This window comes from Chiloscyllium punctatum, unplaced genomic scaffold, assembly GCF_047496795.1.
Source record: "Chiloscyllium punctatum isolate Juve2018m unplaced genomic scaffold, sChiPun1.3 scaffold_415, whole genome shotgun sequence".
Lineage (NCBI taxonomy): Eukaryota > Metazoa > Chordata > Chondrichthyes > Orectolobiformes > Hemiscylliidae > Chiloscyllium > Chiloscyllium punctatum.
In genome coordinates, this window is record NW_027310149.1 from 87,193 (window position 1) to 94,458 (window position 7,266).

The window sequence follows — 7,266 nt, forward strand, 5'->3', positions numbered from 1 at the left end:
TCTTCACAATCCTCTGTCTTACACCGTGTCCAGGGATGAGAAGTCCCGTTTTGTGGAGAGATTCCCGAGGCTGGTGAGTTTCTCTTTGGAGTAAAGATGGTTAACCGGCAATTTCCTGCGGCTGTTTATAATGATGGGAGTGGGAACCGTGGGCATGGGCACTTTGACGGGCAGGACCAAGTGTTGCCCCTGACCAGAGGCAGTGAACAGAGGGACTGGGATTAAAGGAATCTCATGAAAAGCAGCACTTCTGGGCAGTACATCCACAGAATACTGCAGGAGCTCGATGGGTCTAGCAGTAACTGTGAAAAGAGAAACAGAAATAACGGTTGGAGTGTGGTGTATATTTCTGATTAGGAACTCGATCAGCCTGTGTCTAATCAAATAACTGGCCTGGCCTTGCTGACAGGGGATTTCTGAAGTCTGAGTGAGAATGTACCCTACAGGAAGTTGTTCAAGATGTAGGCGGCAGGATTTGACCCTGTATGGGGAAACGTCAATGGGATTACTAACCCATCGCCTTAATCACTCTGCCCCGAACACACTTGCGTGCAAGTGGCTTAATATTTCTTCTAGAATGGAGAGATGTAACCTGAAACACCAGTATTTGGCTTGTCCTGTCCGCAGCATGACCCCAGTATTCGCTGTCACCCTCTCTTGGTTCAGAACGGAGGAGGATGCTGGGGGATCAAGTTAAATGACACATACATTGATGAGAGGTAAGGTGGATGGGAAGGATCCATTTTCATGTGCAGAGAGCTTCATAAACACAGCAGTGCACCGAGTGTCCTTGTGTTTGACTAGCACTTACACCGCCAGCTGAATTACAGCCATTGAAGTGCTCTTGAAGAAGACTCTCCATTGGCAAATCTCATGTGCAAAATCAGCTCTAATTGGTTAATCAGATGTGAAAATATGAAATGTTTTCAAATTCTCACAACTGGCAGTAGAGAGTGTAGACCTACCTTCAGGGGTTCATTCTGCTCTGATTTACACCCAGGATAATGTGGGACTAGAGGGCCTCATCACAGCGGAAGGGGTCAAACATTGAAGACTCTGATGGGGAGGATATTCTCTCTATGAGAGGGGAGCAAATCAGTGGAATTCTTTCCAACTGAGGTCCCTCAAGGCTCGGTATTTTCACGGCTGAGATAGACAGACATTTAGTCAATTCACCATCAAGGGCCAGGGAGATAAGGCTGAGAAGGGGAGTTGAGGATTAAACAAATCAGCCCGTGATCTCATTGAAAACCCGCCGACTTGATCGGCGAAAATGCTTCCAACTGCTCTCATATCTTTGCTGTCACTTGGAAGATGCTAAACCCCACTGTAAACGAAGGAAAGCACAAAGTTAGGAAGAGATGACTGCAGGCAAACGGAGTCACAATTATTTATTGCTAGGAAAATCAAACTGTCAATTTACCAGATTTCTTTGCTAACGTGGGCGGTAGAGTTGATCAAGGGAGCTGTTGATTTGAGTGTTCTTTGATATAAACCAATAAAGGTCAGTGACATTTGTTTTCTGGCAAAATATATGGCCTCTCCTGATGCTCACAATGAAAGAGATGGTTTCCAAGAAAAGACAGAGACTAAGTCACCTGTAAAGTAATCGATGGCCAAGATATGACTCGCGATGTTCTATGGGACAGATGTGATTTATTGATTATTGTTCTCCAAACTTCCTTTATAATGGAACCGGGAGTGTTCCATTGGAGTTAAAATGGGGTTAAAAACTGTCAGCATCAATGTGCAAAGCATCAAATCGGCCACGCGATGTGTTTTTACAATGGCCTTCCTGGCCAATGTTAAAGCTGACGGTCCTGTTTCTGCAGGAGTGTGGATGCTGCACCTCAGCAGCTACAGGAGATGGTTGAGCTTGTGGGCCCATGGACTGTCAGTTTGGTCGGGGGCAATGATAGCTGCGCCTCCGGCCTGGGTATCCTGTTGTGAGGAGACACCTTCACCATCTCTGAGGTTAAGGAGGTGGTGGGCGGGCGCCTCCTCGTCACCGACGTCATGTACAGGAATGCTCCCCTGAGACTGATGAATGTGTACGCCCCAGTGGGTAAGAGGGAACGGTTGGCCGTCCTGCAGCAGCTTCCACTGTTGCTGGCTACGTCCAGGCTGGTCATTCTGGCCGGAGACATCAACTGTATCACTGATGCAGATGGACGATCCGGCGGGGGGGGGGGGGGGACAGTAGCCCTGACGGACTCGGTAAAAGATGCCAAGGTGCATAACATCTTCAGGCACCCCTGCAGATGGAGCGCAGCATAGATAAACCTGGTCACGGGCAGACGGGCCTATCCGCTCAAGGATAGATTACCTGTCTGTGTCCCAAACGCTCTCGGTCAGATCCACCGACATCAAGCCGGTGTTCTTCTCTGATCACTGCCTCCTGCTGGTCGACTGTCACCTACAGGACGAACAGCGGGCTGGTAAGGGAATGTGGAAGCTGAACACCAAGCTGAAGACCCCGGGAATTATTGAGGAGCTCAAGAGGGATTACGCAGGTTGGAGAACCGTGAAGCCCCTCTTTGAGTCTCCAGCGGACTGGTAGGAAACAGTAAAAGGGAACATCAAGAGTTTCTTCATCCTCAAAGGTGTCCAGGAGGCGAGAGAGAGGCAGGGAAAACTGTCCCAGCTCCAGGAAAGTATGCAGAACCTGCTCCTGCTGCAGACGATGGGATCAATGTCACGGAGGACCTCAAGGAGGTGAAGGGCCAGTAAGCCTCGCTCTTTGCCTCGGAGGTCTCCAGGATAATCTTCCGGTCCAGGGTCCGCTCGGTGGAGCAGGACGAGACGTTTCTTCTTCCAGAAGGTGCACAAAGAGAGCTCCGTGCTCAGCAGCCTGAAGAAAGAAGATGGCTCGGTAACGTCATCTCAGGCTGACAGCATGAGGATCAGCAAATCCTTCTACGCCAGTCTGTATGACACGAAGCCAACTGACAGCGCAGCCTCCCAGTCGTTCCTGTCCTCTATCACGGAGGTCTTAGATGACGGAACACAGGAGAGTCTGAACCAGCCGCTATCTCTGGATGAACTGACCAAGGCCCTCGAGTCCTTCGAAAAGAATTAAACTCCTGGAAGCGACGGCTTACCGGTGGTGATCTATTCCGCTCTTTGGGACTTGATTGGCCAGGACCTGCTGGAGGTGTATGTCAGTATGCTTCGGGCAGGTACCATGAGTGAATCCATGAGGAAAGGCATCATCACCCTCGTCTACCGCAAGCTCGACCATCTCCTGGAGCTGCTGAGGTGCAGCATCCCACACTCCTGCAGAAACAGGATGTCAGCTTTAACATTGGCCAGAAAGGCCATTGTAAAAACACATCACATAGAAGATTTGATGCTACGCATATTGATGCTGGCAGTTTTTAACCCCATTTTAACTCCAATGGAACACTCCCGGTTCCATTGTAAAGGAAGTTTGGAGAACAATAATCAATAAATCACATATGTCCCATAGAACATCGCGAGTCATATCTTGGCCATCGATTACTTTCCAGGTGACTTAGTCTCTGTCTTTTCTTGGAAACCATCTCTTTCATTGTGAGCATCAGGAAAGGCCATGTATTTTGCCAGAAAACAAATGTCACTGACCTTTATTGGTTTATATCAAAGAACACTCAAATCAACAGCTCCCTTGATCAACTCTACCGCCCACGTTAGCAAAGAAATCTGGTAAATTGACAGTTTGATTTTCCGAGCAATAAATAATTGTGACTCCGTTTGCCTGCAGCCATCTCTTCCTAACTTTGTGCTTTCCTTCATTTACAGTGGGGTTTAGTATCTTCCAAGTAACAGCAAAGATATTAGAGCAGTTGGAAGCATTTTTCGCCGATCAAGTCGGCGAGTTTTCAATGAGATCACGGGCTGATTTGTTTAATCCTCAACTCCCCTTCTCAGCCTTATCTCCCTGGCCCTTCATGGTGAATTGACTAAATGTCTGTCTATCTCAGCCGTGAAAATACCGAGCCTTGAGGGCCCTCTGTTGTAAAGAATTCCACTGATTTGCTTCCCTCTCATAGAGAGAATATCCTCCCCATCAGAGTCTTCAATGTTTGACCCCTTCCGCTGTGATGAGGCCCTCTAGTCACACATTATCCTGGGTGTAAATCAGAGCAGAATGAACCCCTGAAGGTAGGTCTACACTCTCTACTGCCAGTTGTGAGTGTTTGAAATCATTTCATATTTTCACATCTGATGAACCAATTAGAGCTGAATTTTCACATTAGATTTGCCAATGGAGAGTCCTCTTCAAGAGCACTTCAATGGCTGTAATTCAGCTGGCGGTGTAAGTGCTAGTCAAACACAAGGACACTCGGTGCACTGCTGTGTTTATGAAGCTCTCTGCACATGAAAATGGATCCTTCCCATCACTTTACCTCTCATCAATGTGGGTGTCATTCAACTTGATCTCCCAGCATCCTCCTCCGTTCTGAACCAAGAGAGGGTGACAGCGAATACTGGGGTCATGCTGCGGACAGGACAAGTCAAATACTGGTGTTTCAGGTTACAACTCTCCATTCTTGGAGAAATATTAAGCCACTTGTACGCAAGGGTATTCGGGGCCGAGTACTTAAGGCGATGGGTTATTAATCCCTTGATGTGTCCCCACGCAGGGTCAAATCCTGCCGACTCCATCTTGAACAACTTCCTGTAGGATACATTCTTGCTCAGACTTCAGAAATCCCCTGTCAGCAAGGCCAGGCCAGTTATTTGATTAGACATAGGCGGCTCGAGTTCTTAATCAGAAATATCCCACACTCCAACCGTTATTCCTGTTTCTCTTTTCACAGATACAGCTAGACCCATCGAGCTCCTGCAGTATTCTGTGAATGTACTGCACAGAAGTGCTGCTTTTGATTAGATTCCTTTAATCCCAGTCCCTCTGTTCACTGCCTCTGGTCAGGGGTAACACTTGGTCCTGCCCGTCAAAGTGCCCATGCCCACGGTTCCCACTCCGATCATTATAAACAGCTGCAGGAAATTGCCGGTTAACCATCTTTACTCCAAAGAGAAACTCACCAGCCTCAGGAATCTCTCTACAAAACGGGACTTCTCATCCCTGGACACGGTGTAAGACAGAGGATTGTGAAGAGATTTTGGGAAAATATTGTCAGTTGGCAGGTGCACAAATGTTAAAGGCGCATCCCGTATAACACAGTTTCCAGCTTTGTGAATCTTCGGGAACTCTTTGGGAAATGGAATCAGAGGAGAATGAAGGAGGGCGAACTGTCGGGCTGAGCAGAAACAGCCAAGACACCTTCCCCTTCTTTAAGAGGACTCCACATAAACTGATCGGAGACATTGAAAGAATTCTCGTTCCTGTACATGAGGAATACAAATCTCATCTGGACTCTAGATCAATGAAATAACTCGGGACCACACAAGACACTGGGAGGCTCGAAGAGAGATGGTCCCGGTTGGAGGGGAGCTGTTTCCCAGTGACATGGGTGTGTCTGTAGTGGGTGGGATCAGACTGTTCCCATGTCGCCATAATGAATGTCTGGCAAAGTAAAACTGATAGAGGACAGTTGTCATTCTGGGAAGGGCAGACTGAAGTGGGAAGTCAGTCACAGCCTGCTTTCGAGGATCGTGCAAGGTGTTCGGTTAGAAGTTTCAGCGCATTCGACTGATAAATGAAAGGTTCCTGGTTCAAGAGTCCCCAGGGCGACAACGATGGTTGTTCTTGCTGCATCTGTTTTGGATGCTGCACAGTTTCGTGTGTCGAGTGGGGTCAGGAGAATGTTCTCCAAACGGAACCCTTTCGTGTAAGGATCCACAAAGAAGTTTCTGCATTGCTTTAATGGTTCATGTAAAGAACTGTGGATTCTTGGATTCTGAAGCAAAAACAGAAGCTGCTGTCCAATCTAACGGGTTTGGCAGGACCTGTGGGAGATTACCGAGTTCTGATGAAGTTTTGAAATGTTGTCTCTGATTTTCTCTGCATAGGTGCTGTAAGATCTGCTGAGTTTCTCTGGCAATTCCTATTCTTGGTTTAAATTGAATGTCCGTTCCATCTATCAGGATGATACAACCAGACCCACCATGCACCAAAATGTGACGCTTTTACAAACTGTGAAGTGATTGGATTCAAACCAACCCGATAATGATTCACTCTTCCTCAACTCCACAATGAGAGACACCTGGAAAATGAAGAGGACAGTGTGGTTCTGTAATCATCGATGCGTGTTTAAGGCAATGGACTTGAAATCCATTTGGCTTTACCCTCACAGCCTGGAATCCTACCGGTTACGATTCAGTAATGACAACAAATAAAATGGGAGATTACACCCTGTCTTCATCTTTCACATACAAGACACAGGAGACGGGAAAACAGACATTTCAGACAGGGTGGGAATGGGGGCAATCTCCAACCCTCTGTCTTTCAGGGTACAACACACAGAAATCCCCAGAGAAAGTTAAGATACTATGAGTTGAACAATTCCATTCCAACTTTGTTGGAGCTACGAGCCAACCGTTGGAAAACGAGATGAAAACAGTCAGGGGTCAGTCTTCGAATGGTGCAGACTTGATGGCCCGAAGGGCATTTTCTGTGCTGCAGACCTCTTTGACCAGCGGCGGTGAGCTGATCGGAGAAACTGGCGGATGTGAAGCATAATGAACGGGACTAATCCTGAGCCCTCTGTTTGTTTCCATCTGTGGGTAAATATGAGGTTGAGTTCCTCGGCGGTGTTACAACATCATGTGACCATGTCCCCAACTTCAGTCCCATTGTTGGGTCATTTAAGATCACAGGGAGAATCCCATTTAGATTCGCCCTGGTAACATCAGAAACGCAGGTTTGTGGGAACTGGGACGAGAATAGATGGAAGTCCAATGACCCGCACTGCAGATGGGCCGAAAGGTCTTTCTCACGCTGTAAAAATCAGAAGAAAGGGAGAAAGTAATCTGCAGCTAAAATGATCACAGATGGAAAGACAAAAGCGGTTTCCTGATGAAAACACACAGTGCCTTTTCTTTTTGCTTTCCCTGTTCGCCTCCTGGTGAGGATTCAGTTTTCTCACTGTTGCAGCAAGTGGAGTTTTCCTCGTCCCATTAATCGTGGGGTCAGCCTTCCCGAAGCAGGGAATGAAGTATGGAGCTGACAATTGATCAAGTGTTGTCCCATACTTAATACACAGTAACTTTAAACGAGTAGGGGTCGTACGGTGGCTCAGTGGTTCACACTGCTGCCTCACTGCACTAGGGTCTCAAGTTCAATTCCAGCCTCCGGCAACTCTCTGTATGGAGTTTACA